The sequence below is a fragment of the Somniosus microcephalus genome, chromosome 2 (assembly GCF_052327205.1).
Source record: "Somniosus microcephalus isolate GS21.2 chromosome 2, FLI_Smic_1.0, whole genome shotgun sequence".
NCBI classification, from domain to species: domain Eukaryota; kingdom Metazoa; phylum Chordata; class Chondrichthyes; order Squaliformes; family Somniosidae; genus Somniosus; species Somniosus microcephalus.
This window is the reverse complement of record NC_140988.1, coordinates 184686281-184706428: the sequence shown is the minus strand read 5'-3', so window position 1 is coordinate 184706428 and position 20148 is coordinate 184686281. Positions and strand designations below refer to the sequence as shown.

Below are 20148 nucleotides of genomic sequence, written 5' to 3'. Positions count from 1 at the left end.
ACTCTGTTCCGAAGCCACCGACTCCGTCCTTCTCCCTGGCCACTGCCTGAGGCTGAACCTAACTGTTCACAACCTCGGCGTCATTTGACCCTGAACTGAGCTTCTGACCACATATCTTCTCCATCACGAAGACCGCCTACCTCCATATCTAATATCGCCCATCTCTGCCACTGCCTCAGCTCATCTGCTTTTGTTCCGTGCCTTTGTTATCTCCAGACTCGACTATTCCAACGCTCTCCTAGCCAGCCTCCCACCCTCTGTAAACTTGAATCATCCAAAACAAGGGTAAAGATTGCCACAGGTTTGGGAGGCGACAACACGGTCAAGGACTTTGGAGAGGAAAGGGAGGTTGGAGATGGGGCGGTAGTTTGCAAAGACAGAGGGGGTCAAGGGTGTTTTTTTGAGGAAACGGGTAATGACGGCAGATTTGAAGGGGGTGGGAACCAATGTTCCCTGTAATTATTTTTTGGCACCGAATGGCCCCTTTAAGCAGGAGGTGGGTCTCATGGACAAGATGAGCTTGGAGAGAGCATTGCAGGAGATGGGATAGAAACTAGAGAAAGACGTAAGTTCAGGGCTAGGGCAGCAGGGAACATTGGAGAAGCTTAGCCCGATGTGCTAGGGGAGGGGAGGGAGGCGGCAGAGGCAGCTGAATGGATGGTCTTGATCTTGGTGACAAAAAAGTCCATGAGCTCCTCGCACTTGTTATTGGAGGTGAGGGTGGAGCAGGCAGGGGAGCGTAGTTTAAGAAGATGGTTTGTGGTGAAGAGAGGCTGGGGGTTATCTTTGCATTCCTGGATGATCTTTGAATAGTGAACAGTTTTAGCAATGGAGAGCAGGACCCAATAATGCTTTAAGTGGTCCAACCAAATCTGGCAGTGGATATATTGGCCTTAGGGCTAATGCAGATTCACCAGAATGATACCGGGCTAAAAGGGTTAAATTATGAGGACAGGTTGCATAGACTAGGCTTGTAGCTCTTTTTGGTGGAAAACAATAAACAAATAGACTGTAACTAAAAAAAATTAAAGAAAACTTAACAAATTAAATTAAAATTCTATTCCCCGGGGTGATGATGCACTCAATTCCCTGCGGTGTCCACTGGTCGCGGAAGGCCTCGAGCGTGCTGGCGGACACCGCGTGCTCCATCTCCAGGGCCACCCGGGCACGAACGTGGCTGCGGAAGAGAGGCAGGCAGTCGGGCCGAACGACCCCCTCGACCCCCGCTGCCTGGACCAGTTGATGGCCAGTTTAGCCATGCCCAGGAGCAGTCCTACGAGGAGGTCCCCCGACCTGCCTGCTCCCCTCCGCACCGGCATCAGGAGCGTGGGACTGAAATGCAGCCAAAAATCGAGGAGCAGCCCCTTCAAAAAATGGAAGAGGGGCTGCAACCTCTCTCACTCTATATAAACGTGGAACGCGGACTCCTCCAGGCTGCAGAAAAGGCAGGCGGCCTGGGAGTCCATGAACCTACTTAAAACCTTATTGCACGGGACTGCTCCGTGCAACACCCTCCAGGCCAAGTCCCCAATAGATAAAGGGAGGACTCCCGCGTAGAGCGCCCTCCATTGTGGATCCCTACCTCCTCCAGAGGGCAAGATGGTGTGCCAAGGCATGTCCAGACGGCAGACGAGGATTAGACTAGGCTTGTATTTCCTTGATTATTGAAGATTAAGGGGTGATCTAATTGAGGTGGTTATAATATGATTCAAGGAGTTGATAGGGTAGATAGAGAGAAACTATTGTTTCTGGTGGGGGAGTCCAGAACAAGGGAGCATAACCTCAAAATTAGAGCGAGGCTGTTAAGGGTTGCTGTCAGGAACAGTTCTTCACACAAAGGGTAGTAGAAATCTGGAACTCTCTCCTCCAAAAAACTGTTGAGGCTAGGTCAATTAAAAATTTCAAAACTGAGATGGATAGATTTTTGTTAGGCAAGGGTATAAAGTGTTACGGAACCAAGGCGGGTAGATGGAGTTCAGATACAGATCAGCCATGATCTAATTGAATAGTGAAACAGGCTCGAGGGGTGAATGGCCTATGCCTGTTCAAATGGTACTTTTATCTAAAATGGAACTCACATCTCTTCCATTGGTAAAGCTTTCTCTAAGGAGCTCATGTCCACCTTTTGTGGCAAACAATTATTTTCCTAGCAGCAGCTCCTTTTGTCGAGTATTGATTGCGAGTTTGACACCAGTCAATACGGTAATGTAATGTGCGAGTTTAACACCAGTTAATACGGTAATGTAATGTGCATTGCATTATGGGAATTACCTGGGCAAGCAGCAGTCGGCCATTTTACCAATAAAGTAAAGATCACAGTTAGAAGCCTGTCTGCCTGACTCTGATTTAATTCGACGTACATGCTTGATTGAACGCATTAAAGCACAGATACAACATCGGCGATGAGGATAACGAAAGGAATCATTTTAAATAGGTAGTTGCCAAGTTTTAGTTAGCTAGCATGGAGAAGTCCGGCATTCAAAATTTTGCTTGTTTCGCCGAGCCAGCCACGTTGGGTCCAAGATGGACGAGGTGGTTAACGTCTTTTGAGCTTTATGCCGACGGCAAAGGACTCATTATCGATGATACCTCTACAGCTGCCACAAAGTAGAGGAGAAGAGCTCTACTTCTACACCTAGCAGGACCAGATGTCCAGGATATCTTTTCAACTCTACCGGACACAGGAGAGCCAACAGACTACACGGCGGTGGTTAGTGCTTTGAATCACTACTTCGTGCCCCAGGTCAACGCAGCATTTGCTGGACAGACTTTTCATAAGTTGTCCCAGAAGACAGGTGAGACTGTGCAACAATTTGCTACTCGCTTGCGGCAGGCTGCTAAAGACTGTGCTTTTGGGGGGGATGCGGATAATCAAATAAGAGACGCTATCCTGAGTAGGTGCACGTCAGCCTATGTGCGGAGGAAATTGCTAGAGGAAGGGTATGGTCTAACGCTCGCCCGCACGTTACAATTGGCCTCACTCTGTGAAAACGTCGAGGAGCAGATGTCAGCCATGTCATGTACAGAGAAGGCGGAGACAGATACTGTTCGTCGTGTTACACAGAAAGGGTATTATGCGAAAAGCTCGACAGAGAAACCAAAGGGAAATGGCGATAGGAACGAAAAGAAATGTTATAGATGTGGACACACAGACCACATGGGCAGAGATCCGAAATGCCCAGCACGCGGACAAACGTGTCATAAGTGCAAGGGAAAGGATCATTTCTCCAAAGTATGCCGCACAAAGGGTACAAAGAAACACAGTGTGAACAATGTAGAGGAACAAAATGACTTTGCAGTTGCTGTTACTGGAAATAACGTGACAGAGAGACTTACCTTTTGTGTGGGGGGAGTAAACCTGAGAATGTTAAATTGATTCGGGTGCAACTAATAATGTGATAGATGAGAATACATGGGAAGGATTAAAGTCAGAACACATTAAGTGTCAGTCACATGTCCCTAAGACAGAGAGAAAGTTATTCTCTTCTTCTAGCCGACCACTGTCAGTTAAAGGTGTATTCACGTGGGATTACAATAGGTAAGAGAACTGAGCAGGCGGAGTTCATTGTGGTTAAAGGCCACAGAGAGCCGTTGTTAGGAAGGGAGACAGCCATGAAACTGGGAGTTTTAAAAATAGGCGCAGATGTCTCAGCTGTGGTAGATGTAAGACAGCTACTAGAACAGCGGTATCCAAAGGTGTTCCAGGGAGTAGGAAGGCTGAACACAAAACAGATCAGTTTGTATATCGACCCACAAGTGAAGCCTGTGGCCCAGCCACTCAGGCGTATACCATTCAACTTAAGGGGGGCAGTAAAGGCCAAAATAAAACAATTGAGGGACGTGGACATTATCGAACCTGTAACTGGTCCCACCCCATGGGTAAATCCTGTGGTTATTGTACCAAAAGCGGATAAGGATGTAAGGTTATGCCTAGACATGAGACGAGCAAACCAGGCAATAGTGAGGGAACGATATCCAATCCCCACCGTTGATGAGATACTCCAAGGTATGAACAGCTCGATGGTGTTTAGTAAGCTAGACCTGAAATGGGGTTATCACCAGCTAGAACTGACCCGAGTCACGAGAAATCACAACGTTTGCAGTACATAACGGAGTATACAGGTACAAGAGGCTGATATTCGGTGTATCTTCAGCTAGTGAGCAATATCAGCACGAGATAGCTAACGCCTTAGCTGGAATAGAGGGTGTTGAAAACATCTCAGACGACATTATCGTGCATGCACACGACCAGGAAATGCACGACAGACGCCCGCACGCTGTCATGACCAGACATATGGAAAGTGGACTGACACTAAACTCCGAGAAGTGCCAATTCAACATGGACCGATTGATTTTCATGGGAATCCTGTTGTCTGAAAAGGGCATTGGACCAACAGCAGAGAGAGTGCGAGCGGTGGCAGAAGCTCGGGAACCAGAGAACGCTACAGAGGTGAGGAGTTTCTTGGGACTCGTTGGGTACAGTAGCAGATTCATCCCGCAGTTTGCAACGCTATCAGAGCCACTGCGACGCCTGACGAGAAAAGACACACCATTTAAATTTGGATCACAACAGAGACAGTCATTCAGTGCACTCAAGGAAGAGTTGGCCAGAGCCGGCACTTTAGTATATTTTGATAAGGACGCACCAACCAAGGTGATAGCAGATGCCAGTCCTGTAGGTTTAGGCGCAGTACTAGTTCAGAACCAACAGGGACAAGAGGTGCCAAAATGCTATGTAAGTTGTAGTTTAACAGACTGTGAGAGGAAATACTCTCAAACAGAGAGAGAGGCCTTAGCTCTTGTATGGGCTTGTGAGAGGCTGCATCCATATGTGTATGGCCGAAAATTTAACTTGGTAACTGACCATAAGCCATTACAAGTGATATACAGCCCACACTCTAAACCCTGTGCCCGTATAGAGAGATGGGTACTTAGATTACAGCCGTACGATTTTAAATTGATACACATTCCAGGCAAGCACAACATTGCAGACCCACTATCACGATTGCTGGGGGAGACAGCAAAACAGGAGAGACATTCTCATGGCTCAGATGAATATGTGAGATTTGTAGCTGTGAGTGCGACACCAAAAGCACTCACTACTAGAGAGGTGGAGGAAGCCTCTGCTACCGACCCAGAGCTGATTGAGGTACGGAAGGCAATCACAAACTGACTTTTTGAGAACTGTAAAGCTTATGCAGCAATTGCAAACGAGCTGTGCGTAGTGGGGTACCTAGTTCTTCGGGGAACACGCATCGTGCTACCCACAGTGTTACACGCACAAGCCCTGGTGTTAGCACATGAAGGACACTTGGGAATAGTTGGAACAAAGCAACATCTCAGAACCAAGGTTTGATGGCCTGGCATGGACAAGGCAGCTGAAAAACACTGTAAAGCATGCCATGGCTGTCAAATAGTAGCCAGACCCGACCCACCTGAACCGTTGAGACCAACACCATTACTGGAGGGCCCCTGGCAGGATGAAGCTATAGACTTACTGGGACCCTTGCCATCCAACCACTCCATTCTTGTGGTAGTTGATTATTATAGTTGCTACTATGAATACTGTTGCGTCCGTGTATAATAAGACACAGACTGCGGAGAACAGTACAACAGGTGTTTACTCAACGTGGCTCACAGTGGAACTGATCTGTACAGATTACTACTCAGGGCTATATACAGGTGTGGTCACTGCCGGTACTGCAGTATACATGAGCTGTAAAAGATAGTTCCCCACTTAAAAGGTATATACATTACAATTCCTCCCCTTTTAGATTAATGTAAGAAATCACACAATACCAGGTTATAGTCCAACAGCTTTATTTGAAATCGCAACCTTTCGGAGCGCTGCTCCTTCGTCAGGTGAAGACTTCAGGTCAGGACTTCACCTGATGAAGGAGCAGCGCTCCGAAAGCTTGTGATTTCAAATAAAGCTGTTGGACTATAACCTGGTGTTGTGAGATTTCTTACATTTGTCCACCCCAGTCCAACACCGGCATCTCCACACCATGGCCCCTTTTAGATTAACAGTACCATAACACTCCATAACACTCATTTAACAATTAAATATCAAACTAATTACAATTAACACTTTTAACATGCAACATTAGCTGAAAATAGTCTATTTATATATTCAGTCTTTGGGGAGGCTTCCTGATCCTTTCTGGATAGCGCCTTTCCCGAGTGTCTTGCTCTTGGTGCGGAGGCGATTCTGGCCCCCTGTCGTCGGTTGGTTCATCAGCTTCCGATGCTACTGTTTCTGGGGTAGATGCGACCTGTACATCGGGTTCATCACCAGGTACGTATGGGCGAGGCATGGGGTTGACTTGTTCCTGTGACTCTAGGATCTGGTCAGCATGGCATCTCACCATGCTCTCCCCAACGTCCACTGTGTACATTAGTGGGCCCTGCCGTGCATATCGTTCCTGGCTGTCATTTTTCTGTTCGGTAGTCACGGGCCAAGACTGGTTGCCCTACATTGAAGCTCCTTGTTGGCTTCTCATGAATGTGCTGGAATTGCTTACTCTCAACATCTCTTCGTACATTTGGTCTGAGCAAATCTAGACGAGATCTTAACCTTCGGTTAAAGAACATCATGGCTGGGGCCTGGTTGGTGACTGCATGTGTCGCATTCCGGTAGGCGAACAGGAAATTGTCCACCTTGTGCTGCAGCGGAATGTTGTCATTGTACATAGCCTTTATTTCCTTCTTAAAGGTTTGTACGAACCTCTCAGCCAATCCATTTGTGGCTGGATGATACGGGGCGGATGTGTAATGCCTTACCCCATTCTTTTTCAAGAACCTCCGGAACTCTTCTGACACAAACTGTGGTCCGTTGTCGGAGCAAATCTGTTCTGGCAAGCCATTCCTGGCAAAAATGGTCCGTAGGACTGCAATAGTTTTCACCGTGGTGGTGGAGGACATTTTGATGACCTCAGGCCATTTCGAGTGCGCATCCACGGCTATTAAAGACATTGAGTCCATGAATGGACCAGCAAAATCAATATGCACCCATTGCCATGGAGATGAGGGCCACTCCCATGGGTGTAGAGGGGCCTGTGGTGGTGCATTTTGGACTTTCTGGCATCCTGAGCAGCTCTTGGTCAGGTCCTCGATTTGTTTATCGATTCCCGGCCACCACACAAGTCCTGGCTAGGCTTTTCATTTTTACCCCTCCCAGATGACCCTCATGAAGCTCATTGAGCACTCTCTCCCTTAACTTGGGTGGAATTTACCACTCGGGATCCACACATCAAGGTCCCCCGGCACACTGACAGCTGTTCTCTCCTTGTCGAGAATGCTGGCAACAGTGAGTCGCCATGTGCTGGCCATCCCTTCACCGTCAAATCATATACCCGAGACAGTGTCAGGTCATTTCGGGTTTCCTTTTCGATACAAGCGTTAGATACCGGTAGGTATTCAACTATAGTCGAATGGAATATTTTGACAGGATCCACTGCTGTTGCTTCCTCCGCAGTAGGCAGTGGCAGGCATGATAGCCCATCAGCATTTCCATGCTGTTTCATGCCCTGATATTCAATCTCATAGTGGTGCGCCCCTAGAAAAAGTGACCATCTTTGTAGTCGTTGCGCAGTCATCACCGGAACGCCCTTCTTTGGATTAAAAATGGAGACAAGAGGCTGGTGATCAGTCAGTAAGGTGAATTTCTGCCCGTGCAGATAGTGATTGAACTTTTTCACTCCCCACACTAGGCTGAGGGCCTCCCTGTCAATCTGGGCATAGTTACGCTCGGCTGAGGTTAGTGATCGTGACGCAAAGGCTATTGGCCTCTCTGAGCGGTCCGGGAATTTGTGCGACAGCACCGCTCCAATGCCGTAGGGTGACGCATCACATGGCAACCGAATTGGTAATGCTGGGTTGTAATGGGCCAATACCTCTTTCGATGTGATTAGTGTTTTGCTCTTCTGGAAAGCTCAACTACATTCGTCACTCCACTTCCATGGCACCCCAGTTTGCAGTAGGGTGTTCAGTGGGTGTAGTATTGTAGACAAATTTGGCAAGAACTTATGGTAGTAGTTTACCAGCCCGAGGAACGACCTCAGTTGTGACACATTTTCCGGTGCTGGAGCCTTGACTACTGCCTCAATCTTCTCTGGGGACTTATGTAACCCCTCTTTATCGATAACGTGGCCACAATACGAGATCTGTTATCTAAAAAACTCGCATTTGGGGCGGTTAGCTCGGAGCCCATATTCCTGCAATCTAGTGAGCACCTGCTCCAGGTTGGCAAGGCGATCACTGTCATTTTCGCCCGTGACCAGGATGTCGTCCAAATAACGCTGGGTCCCTGGGATCCCTTGCAGGACTTGTTCCATTGCCCTTTGCCAAATAGCCGGAGCTGATGCTACCCCGAATACCAGCCGGCTGTATTGGTAGAGACCTTTATGGGTGTTTATTGTGAGGTATTTTTTTGATGCTTCTTCTACCTCCATTTGCAGACACGCCTGGGCCAGATCAATCTTAGTGAAGCGTTTCCCTCCAGATAGCGAGGCGAAAATATCTTCAATCCGCGGAAGTGGATATTGTACGGTGTGAAGGACCGGGTTCACTGTTACCTTAAAGTCCCCACAGATGCGAACCTTCCTTGGTTCCCCAGGCGTGCTGCTTAACGACTTTTTCATCACAGGGACGATCGGTGTAGCCCACTCGCTCCAGTCTACCTTGGACAGTACACCTGAACGTTCCAGACTCTCCAGCTCTGCTTCGACGGCTGGGCGGATCGCATAAGGTACTGGTCTGGCCTTAAAAAATTTTGGGCTTGCGTTTTCTTCAATTTTAATCATCGCTGTCATGCCTTTTAGTGTTCCGAGTCCTTGCTGGAACACTTCTTTCGCGTCGGTTAGGATCTTTGACAGTCGCCCAGGTGTGACGTCGTCGTCCTTTTTGTCAGCCACAGTCAGTGCCTGTATGGAATGCCAATCCAGTTGTATTTTCCGGATCCATTCACGTCCCAGTAATGGTGGTCCTCCATTTTGCAATACATACAGGTCTAGTTTTGGTGTTTCCTTACCGTTATATATAACGGTCACCCTTATTTTTCCTTTGGGGTAGACTTTTTGCCCCGTGTACGTCTTCAAAATAATTTTTGTGTCTCTCAAGGGTATGTGTGAGAATAACCGCTCGTAGTCCTGTCGGTTTATGACTGTTAGGGCTGATCCTGTGTCCAATTCCATCTTTACCTGGACTCCTGCTAGCTTGAGAGTGACCCAAATGGTTCGGTGATCCTCCGTTGTGATCACATTATGTAGTTTCAGACAACTCAGTTCCCTGCTTTCGGAGTCGTTATCACTCTTTTGTTCGTCTGAACTATTCTCCGTTATCTTATGTACCTTCTTGTACTTTCCTTTGGTCGGTTTCTTATTGCTGGTTTTCTTTCCCGACCTGCAGACTCGTGCTATGTGTCCTACTTTTCCACACTGTCTGCACACTTTGTCTTTGAATCAGCAATCATTCTGGTCATGTGTTGTTCTGCCGCAGCGATAGCACTTCTCTGTTCCATATGACATTTCATTTGTGCCATATTCTTGCGGTCTCTGTTGTATCTCTGCAGCGCCCCGTGCTGCTGCTTCATCTGATACCGCAATGCTGAAAGCCTTTTCCAGCGTAAGGTCCTTTTCAGATAAAAGCCGTTTCTGGGTTCCTTCACTTTGAAGCCCACACACAAACTTGTCCCTTAAGCTATCTGCCAGTCCCACTCCAAACTGGCAGTGTTTCGATAGTTTGCGCAGTTCTGTTAAATAATCAGCATTGCTTTCATCCTTATGCTGGTTCCGTTTGTGAAACTTGAATCTTTCTGCTATCAGCAGCGGTGTGGCGTTTAAATGTTCCTTTAGTATCGTTACTATGTCTTCAAAACTCTTTTCCATTGGCTTCGTTGGGGTTACTAGATTTCGTAATAAACCATACGTCTTTGCACCCATTAAATTTAACAATACCGACGCTTTCTTGTCATCTGACACCTCATTTGCCTTGCAGTACACCTCTATTTGTTCGACATATGTAGTCCAATCTTCGACTTCATTGTCAAATGCGGCGATACTGCCACTCTTCGGCATTTTGGGTGTGGTTTAAAATGCCGTCTCCCAATGGCTTAAAATGGCGTCTCCCGCGCTTTCCTTCCTCCCCTGCTGCTGCCGACGCCGCTCCCGGCGGTTCTCGTGGCAATGGCGGCGCCCTGTAGGTTTCGTGCGCTTCTCCTGCGCTGCTGCCAACGCCGCTCTCGGCGGTCCTCGTGGCAATGGCGGCGCCTCGCGGGTTTCTGCGCGTCTCTCTCTCCCTCTCTCCGATGCTGCTCGGCCCCTGAACACCGGCTGCGCCCTGTGCGCTCTGCTCTCTCTCTCTCTCTCTCTCTCTCTCCCCCGTCGACGCTGCTCGGCCCTTTGCTGTGCCGCTCGGTCAGGCTCTAGCCCACCGCTGTCCGGGAAGGGTCTGCGCACTACCTGTTGCCAGCCCATTTCGCTGGACCACCTCGACTGGAAAGCCAAGCCTGGCTCTCGACAGCCTCCCCCGCAATTCTCGAGTCTCTGCTGGATGACTGGGTGGTTGCCCGTGGTCGACGCCCGAGTCTCTGGCCTTGACCTCCAATCCACTGATCTCCAGGAACGAATCCCCGGGAGGTGATGCAGAGTTGCAGGTGGGTTCGAACCTGCCTCGTCGCCAATGTTGCGTCCGTGTATAATAAGACACAGACTGCGGAGAACGGTACAACAGGTGTTTACTCAATGTGGCTCACAGTGGAACTGATCTGTACAGATGTGGTCACTGCCGGTACTGCAGTATACATGAGCTGTAAAAGATAGTTCCCCACTTAAAGGTATATACATTACAAATGCGACATCATGACCTCCACAACAACAGAGAAGGTTATTGATAGTTTAGAGTCAATCTTTGGCAAACCATGACAGCTGATCACCTGCAAACCTGATAATGGTCCCCAATTCAGATCTGAATTATTCAAAGAATACTGTGAAAACAACGGGATCAAACACCTGAAAACGACAGCAAAATGGGCTCAGGCTAACGGAGAAGTCAAGCGCCAGAATGCATTGCAGATGAAGCGAATCAGAATTGCTCAGTCAGAAGGACTAGATTGGAAATGTGAACTTAGAAAATATGTGACTGTGTACAGGAGCATTGACCATGCCACGACAGGAAAGAGCCTGGCAGAGCTGCTCTTTAAACGGAAAATGAGAGGAAAGCTGCCAGACACCACAGAGTCGCGCGCAGACATGGAAGTACGTGACCGGGACGCAGAACAAAAAGGCAAGTCCAAACTGTACGCAGATGAACAGCGGAGAACACAATACTCAGAGGTGTAAGTTGGCGACACGGTGCTGGTACGGCAGGACAAAGTGGACAAGTTCACCACTCCTTTTAATGCCACACCGCACAAAGTTTTGAGTAAAACAGGGAGTCATGTAGTAGTGGAATCTCCAGAAGGAGCACGCTACTCGAGAAACACTACGTTTGTGAAGAAATACAGAACTAATGGACCAAAGGAGACACTCCATGAGCAGGAGGAAACACAAGGGACTGAGGACAGTATAGTAGACCCTGACACACATACCACTGTGACACAGGCAATACCCACTGACACCAACATGTCAGACATACCCAGTACAGCCAGACCTCAAAGGGTTAAAAGAAAACCCCAAAGACTGTCTGATTGTCACAACATAAACTGCGAGAACTGCATGGGTGATGTTAAATGTTTAAACCTGGGAATTATTTAGTTGTGTGGTAAGGCACAAGTTTGTAAAAAGTTGATAAACCAAATAAGTTATGCAGTGTTATTGTAAGCAACTGTTTGTAAACTGCAAGTTTGTTTCCAAGGAAAAGGGGGATGTCGTGTATTGATTGCGAGTTTGACACCAGTCAATACGGTAATGTAATGTGCATTGCATTATGGGAATTATCCGGGAAAGCAGCAGTCAGCCATTTTATCAATAAAGTAAAGATCACAGTTAGAAGCCTGTCTGCCTGACTCTGATTTAATTCGACCTATGTACATGCTTGATTGAATGCATTAAAGCATAGATACAACACCTTTTAACTCTATAAAATGCAAGTTAATTTCCATATTTAGGGAGGCTCTTCTACCAACTCTCTCCCACTCCTGAACAGGGTGCAAAAAAAGTTGCACCTCTCTCACTTCTGGCCTTGAAACTTTCTCTTCATTACAACCTTTCTTGTCCATTCTATAGTCAATGTTCTACTAAACTTTCCTCTTTTGTTCCTTGCAGTTCCAAATACAGCAACCAACTCACTCTTCTCTACACAATGCTGAAATCAAGACTCATTATAATCCTATTCTAATACACTCTTTTTCAGAATGACAAAACTGAAATTCCTTATTTTCCTCAGTGTTTCTTTTTCCTTCAACAATATCAAAACTTTTACAACCCAACTCGTGTATCAATACTTCCCGATTTACTTTATTTTACTCTTTTCAACCTTGTTGGGTGGGTGTTCTGCACTATGAACCTTGGCCTCTGCACTTTCTCACCAATATGTACAAATAAATTATTTTAAAGAATTTTGTTACAAAAACATCAGAACAAATATGACATGCGACAGATCCAGCTTTATCCAGACAATATCCATTTAAGGCTATGAAATCTATTTTATTTCCTATTGGCACTTTATTCAATCCGTACAGAGCGGTGATTTCCCAAACCTGTGGTTCCAATGGGGAAAGTACTCTCGCGGGGAGGAGACAGAGCAGCTCCCTGGTGATGACGTAATCATTCCCATAGGTAAAATAAAATGTTGAAGTGTCAAAAAGTACTGTTACCGATATCCAATTGAAAAAAACCATTCAAGTTGTTAAATAAATGTCACTTTTTCCTGACATTCATTCCAGTTCACTTGAAGGTTGTTAGAACACTGCACTTCACCATTGGAAATAATGCTGAGTGCAGTAGTAAGAATTGCTGCGATGTGAGCCATCCAGTTTGTGTTGAGACAGACCTTTCCGGGGAGATCGGAGTTGAGACGTGCAGTGAAGGCGAACGCATAAACTGGTGAGAACAGAAAGGCCGGCAGCATTATCTGCGACGGGGTCGTGTAATGTTGCTGAAAAATGATCTGTAAGGCCTCTGTTTGTCGACTGATCCGTTATACGGGTGAAATTTGCACATTTGTCCGGACTTAGACTGGATAGCAAGAGCCCTTTAAGGGAGTGTGCAGGACGGGAGTTTAACTCTCTTACCATCTGTCAGAAACCTAGTTGTTATTTATTATTAGATGTAAATATCCCTCAAAAGGGAAAGGCCGTGAGTTTCATTCTCCCGAGTGTATTTGCGTGTGAGTGGGTCGGAAGACGGGCTGAGCGATTACTCTACCTCCGAGGTCTCACTCGTGGCCTACTAGCTGGAGGGCGCTCTCTGCCTGGAGTCGGGCAATGTGGACCTGTGGCCACCACAGGCACCCCGCCAGTGCAGAGAATGGTCACACTGCGCGCGCCTCAAGCCCCAGGGAAACGTTCCATTTATTCATAAATACTATTAACCCCCCCCCCACCCCCAATTAAACTCAAAGTATTTATCTAAGTTTACCATTACAAAAGGCGACAGTGAATGAATGACACTTGACAGATTTTCAAAGCCCAGTGTCATATTTCCAACATTATAGAAGATATTTTTTCGTCTCTTAAAACTTGTTTCCATGATGAAAAAGTGATTCCACCCCCTGCTACAGCACCAAAAACAGCCCTAATCAACGTCACAAACATTGTCTCTGACCGTGATGCATTATCCCTACTTGTACTCTTTAATCTTTCTGCAGTCTTTAACATGGACCATCATACCATTCTTCTCCAATGCCTCTCTATTGTAGAGTTCAGCGGGACTGCCTTCTCTTGGTTGCACTCTTAACTATCTGATCTCTTTTCCTCTCTCGACTCCTCCACTGCCTCTGTGCTGTTAGACTGCTTTTCTGACATCCAGTCTTGGATGATCTATATTTTTCTCTTGCTAAACAATTGGCAACACTGAAGCTATTGTCTTCGGCCTCCAACACAATCTCTGTTCCATTGCTACTGATTTGATCCTTCCCCCCTGACCACTGTCTCAGTCTGAATCAGACTGTTTGCAATCTCTGCATTCTATATGATCCTGAACGGGGATTTCAACCCTATATGCTCTGCATCATAATCCCCTATATGCTCTGCATCATAAAGCCCATCTATTACCACTTTTTAATTTAGCCAGCCTTAAGTCACCTCCAGACTCAATTATTCTAGTACAAAAGCAAAATACAGCAGATGCTGGAAATTTGAAATAAAAACAGAAAATGCTGGAAATACTCAGCAGGTCAGGCAGCATGTGTGGAGAGAGAAACAGAGTTAACGTTTCAGGTCGATGACCTTTCGTCAGAACTGGAAAAAGTTGGAGATGGAACAGGTTTTTAAGCAAGTGTAGGGGCAGGGAAAGGCGGGAGGGGAGGAAAGAACAAAAGGGAAGATCTGTGATAGGATGGAAGGCAGGAGAGATTAAGAGACAAAAGGGATGATGGTGCAAGGCAAAAGGAGATGGTAATGGGACAAGTTAAGAAACAAAAGATGACTCTAGATGAACTGTAAATGGCAATGGCAGGATGATCAACAGCTGCCATGTGAGAGAGAGGAAAAAAAAGATAGGGGCAGAGGTTATGGTCTGAAATTGTTGAACTCGATGTTGAGTCCAGAAGGCTGTAAAGTGCCTAATTGAAAGATGAGGTGCTGTTCCTCGAGCTTACGTTGAGCTTCATTGGAACAGTGTAAGAGGCTGAGGACGGAGAGGTCAGAGTGGGAGTGGAGCGGAGAATTAAAGTGACAGGCGACCGGAAGCTCGGGGTCACCCTTATGGACTGAACGGAGTTGTTCCGCAAACGGTCACCCAGTCTGCGTTTGGTCTCCCCAATGTAGAGGAGATTGCATTGTGAGCAGCGAATACAGTATACAAAATTGCAAGAAGTACAAGTAAATCACTGTTTCACCTGGAAGGAGTGTTTGGGGCCCTGGACAGTGGGAAGGGAGGAGGTAAAAGGGCATGTGTTGCATCTCCTGCGCTTGCACATGAAGGTGCCAGGGGAAGGGGTGTTGGGGGTGATAGAGGAGTGGACCAGGGTGTCGCGGAGGGAGCGGTCCTTTCGGAATGCTGAAAGGGGAGGTGAAGGGAAGATGTGTTTGGTGGTGGGAACCTGTTCCATCTCCAACTTTTTCCAGTTCTGACAAAGAGTCATCGACCTGAAACGTTAACTCTGTTTCTTGCTCCACAGATGCTGCCTGACCTGCTGAGTATTTCCAGCATTCTCTGTTTTTATTTCCTTACAGCTGGTTTCACATCTTACACTCTCCATAAACTTCAGCTTACATAAGACTGTGCTGCCCATCTCTTCTCCCTTACCAAGTCCCACCTCTCATCACCCCTGTGTTCACTGACCTGCATTGGTTCCCAGTCACCCATCAACTCAAATATGAATTTGTAATCCTTGTGTTTAAAATGCCTTTATGTCCTTGCCTCCCCGCCCACCTCTGTAACCTCTTCTAGCCCGACAACCGCCCTACCCCCATCCTGAACTCTCCATTCCTCTAATTGTGGTATCTTGTTCATTCCAAAATCCCTTCATCCCACCATTGACAGCTGTGCCTTCAGCCATCTAGGCCTCAAGCTTTGGAAATCCCTCCTTAGATTTCTCTGCCTCTCCACCTCCCTATCTTCTTTTAAGATCCTCCTTCAAATCAACTATGACCCAGCTTTTGGACCCCCACTCCTAAGTCTTCCTTAATTGGCTTGGTGTCCATTTTCTCCTTACATCTCTGTGAATAAGTTTCATTTAAGGTATTTTTGTTAAGTTACAGTTTATTTGTTTATGAGTTGCTCAAAAAAAGAATACACCTCTGTGAAGTTCTGCGGGATGCTTTTCTATGTTAAATGTGAGTTGTTGAGTCAATAGGGATGTCAGAAAAAATTCTGTCAAACTGTTTGATAATTGATTGCAAAAGTGGAATATTGAAGAGTATGGGGTGGGCAGGTGGGTGTGAGCAGGAAAGTTGGATTTGATTCACAACTTCAATAATGAAATGGCCCATAGCAACCTGTAGCAGGAAAATATCCAGACTTGGGGTGACAAATGGCAAGTAACCTTCACACCACATAAGTGCCAGGTAATGAACATCTTGAAGAAGAGAAAGTCCAACCATCTCCTCCTGACCTTTTAGCGACACCACCATCGCTGAGTCACCCACTATCAACATCTTGGGTGGGGTCACCACTGACCAGGACTACAAAAGAAGAGCAGAGGCTGTGTACTCTGCATCAAGTGGCTCACCTCCTGACCCCTCAAAGCCTCTTGTCCATCTACAAGACTCAGATCAGGCGTGTAATGGAATACTTGCCACCTTTCTGGATGCAGCCACAACAACACTCAAGAAGCTCGACAGCATCCAGGACAGAACAGTGTGCTTAATTGGCGTCTCTGTCACTGGACTCGGTATCCACCACTGGCGCACTGTGATTTCAGTGTTTATGATCTACAGGATGCACTACAGCAACTTACCAAGGTTATTTTGACAGCAGTACCCTCCCTTGTAACCTCTACCATGAAGAAGGACAAGAGCAGAAATGTTGCAGCAACCACCAAGTTCCCATCATGCACCATCCTGACGTTGACATATATTGCCGTTCCTTCATGGTCGCCAGATCAGAATCCTGGAATTCCCTATCTAACACCATTGTGGGAGCATTATCAAAAAAACTAGGTGGTCCATTTGATGAAGGACACCAACACAGACTTGGTGAGAAATGGCCTTTTCCTGTGCCACTGCATTCTATGAGTCATTGAATTTTCGTCACATTTAGGACGCTTTTCACCATACACCTTTCCCTAGCTAAAAAGAAACCCAAGCAAATTATACCCAGCCTCAAGCCAATGCTGCTATATACATGATGACGAGTTATGCAAAGTGTTTTTTAAAACCATTTCCTTTATTTGGAGCACTTACCTGGATTGCCTTAGTTGGGAATCTTCCTATATGAAGAATGGTGACGTAAATCCATGCATTACAATTCTGTGGTATTCTTGCTTTTATAGCTTCACCTTTATAAAATTCAGAAAATGCAAATACATCTTCATCTATACAGCCCTCAGATGTAAAGAAATAAATCTTATTTATTAGCTTGCCATGTGGAATTGGAAATCTTATTTCCAAAGGGGCGGTGGTTGACTAATTTGAATTTGTATTTTAATAGGGAATGGCGTGCATGGTTGCTGGTGAGTTTTTCTGTATTTCACCAGCCAAAATAACCTGCACGGTCTTGATGGCATGGCCATAACCATAAATAGCTAGAGCAATAGCTTTTTAGGAAAAACTTCATATAACATGAATAGTATTAGATATTTCTCAGAAGATGACTCACAGTAAACTAATTTTGGGGTTCAGCTGAAGATTCCAGTCAAATTTCACTCTCATTGTATATGACAGTATCTGATTTGATTATACTGTTGTCTTGAACATTACTGTTTTACAGTCAACTGCCAACCGTCCACTACTACCAGCACTTTCAGCATTATGTTGAACAGATGGCATGTGTCCAATGTGACATTCGGACATTGTAGCTGGCAGAAGAACTGATTTAGACCACATACTGGAATAGTTTAAGAAGAAGATTTAATGTCTGTGCCAGTAGCACGTGAAATGAGGCCACAAATGATCTGTATCAGCAGGATAGTTAGATAGCGGAGAGCAAAGTAAGATGACGTAAAGATTTGATAGACAAGCTGGTTTTGTGAGCCGTGACGGCAATCAGTTTTAATGGACATTTTGCTGTAGCATCTAGGATCATATTGAAACCGTTTCTAAAAAAAAATCACGTAAAAATTAATGAATGCAGAAAGTTGATTAATTTTTAAAGAAGTGTTAGTAAAGTCACCAGATTTGATCGGCTGTGAAAACAGCTCTGGGAGTAAGAGAAATGAAATTAAACAGTAGAGGAACATTGTGAGTTATGTATTTCATTTTAATTCTCTTTAGATAAAAAAAATATTAAATTTGCAATTTGTATTGAAAACATTATGTTCCTACTTGTGAGATAGGTCCCTAAACAGCAATATGATTTGTGTAATTATTCAATCTTATCAGTCGCAGGAAGCTTTAAAGTCTTACTAGAGATAGCTCTTTGATTCATATCTGATGGATGTTCTCGCCCTCAAAGTGCTTAGGTGTCAACCTTAGCTCAGTGGTAGCACTCTTGCAGTTGTGTCAGAAGGTTGGGGTTCAAGCCCCTGTCCAGGACTTGAGCCCATAATCTAGGCTGACACCGAGAAAGTGCTGCATCGTTGGAGATACCTACTTTTGAATGAGATGTTAAACATAGGTCCTAAATCCCTCTCGGGTGGATGTAAAATATCCTTTAGCACTATTATAAGAAAAGTATCCTGGCCAACATTTATCCCTCAACTAACACCACCAAAAAAAACAGATTAACTGGTCACTTATTTCATTGCTGTTTATGGAACCTTGCTATGTGTAGATTGGCTGTTGCATTTGTGTACAAAACCACAGTGACTACACTTCTAAAGTTATTTGGTTTCTGTGAAGCGCTTTGGGATGTCCGAAGGATCTGAAAGGCATTATATGAATGCAAGTTTGTTCTTAAAGTCTCTGGCTCATAATTTGCTGTAGCAGGGCATCTAATGGTGTCTGCTGTTAGTTAGACTTGCCCTTGCATGTTTAGGTTTTAAAAGTTTTTGCGTGGCAAGTTGCTGAAAGTGCGAGCTGATAACGTCACAGCGAGGGAAACGGCATTTGGGACCTGAGTGAACAGGGCAAGCAACTGTGTATCTCCTTAATGTATCAGATTGAAGGGTTGTGGAATTCACAGCGCAAGGACTGAGGAGGAAGTGTAAATCAGAGTTGGTGAATTCAATGTCAAATCAGGTACAGAAAGAGAAATAAAGTGAGGGAAAGAAAGTTTGGATTAAGAGAGAGAGAAAAGAAGTGGAAGGGAAAAGTAAAAAAAAAACAAAATGTTGTATTTTTAACATCTCCAACAACAATTAAAACCTGAAGGAATAAGACACCACAGTTGTAATAGTTAATTTTCAGTGCCAGAGAGGTTGACTGGCAGTAATTAATATTTAGCATGTTGTTAAAAGGGTACTTAGTCTGAAATGGACAAGACTTAACTTTCTGTGGCGAGTTTAGTTCGTATCTATCGTGCAGATACAGCAACTTCACGCCAGACAGCGAGTTGCCGTTTTCTCAAACCTATTGGTGGAGTGGCGCAACCTAGACAGCAACTTTTAGATATTTGAGTTTAACCTCCCCTCGCCTGAAGTTGCTGTACCATTTATGCAAAACTAACGGCAAACTCCAATAGTCACACCCTTTTTTGATAGCAAATTATGGGCCTCTATTTGAAAGAAGATCAGGCAGCTACAGAAGGGGCTAGAGCTTGGGCAGACAGATGGTGTCTTACCTTCAGCAATGAGAATTCTGTAGTGAGATTAGCCATGATGTTATCAATCCAGCCATAAGGTAACAGGCACTCTTTTCTAATATTCAGCTCTCTATTTTCCCATTGCAAACAAGTGGTGAAAGCACCTGTAAATACTTGTAGAAGAAAACATGACCTTGTCACCATCACAAATTCACTGTTGGTCAAAGTTATCTGCTTAGTGATAGAATATTGTAGTCTATAACAAAGTTCTCCAAACTGCGGCCCGTGAACTACATGCAGGTCCTGAGATCTGGAAATGCAGTTCTCAAAGCTAAGGCAATTCAGTCCTATTGATGCTTGTTCTTATTTCCTGGTCTGTCCTGTTTTGAATTTCATGGGTTTAGAGGTGTGGCAGGCGCTGTTCTCAGTACTGGAACATAAAATTTAAATCTATGTTTATATGAGCTTCATACACCTATTTGGTCATAATTAAAAAGCTTGGATATTCCTGTTGTATCACAGTGGAGAGTTGTGACAAGTCTGTGAGTCTTCTGCAAGTTACAGAAGGAGTACCAGTAGAAATGATGGTGCTTAAGACAGACCTTTATGTTAGAGGTACAACCATGTATGAAGAGTTCATTGGTGGGGGGCGGGGGGGAGGATTATAGTGATATGAGATGGGGGAAGATATCAGAATAAATATATT

General features: G+C 45.4%; 1 protein-coding gene across 4 annotated transcripts in view; it reads left to right on the top strand.

The window, feature by feature from the left end:
- The window catches only part of sepsecs (Sep (O-phosphoserine) tRNA:Sec (selenocysteine) tRNA synthase), a 130107-nt gene that overhangs the window by 3307 nt on the left and 106652 nt on the right, over nt 1-20148 (top strand). Inside the window, exon 1 of one of the 4 annotated variants that reach the window (XM_085967970.1) lies at nt 12670-12776. The exons of 2 other annotated variants lie outside the window; for them this stretch is intronic. The gene's annotated coding sequence lies outside the window, so the exon portion shown is untranslated. One more of the 4 variants, XM_085967959.1, reaches the window with a different exon arrangement.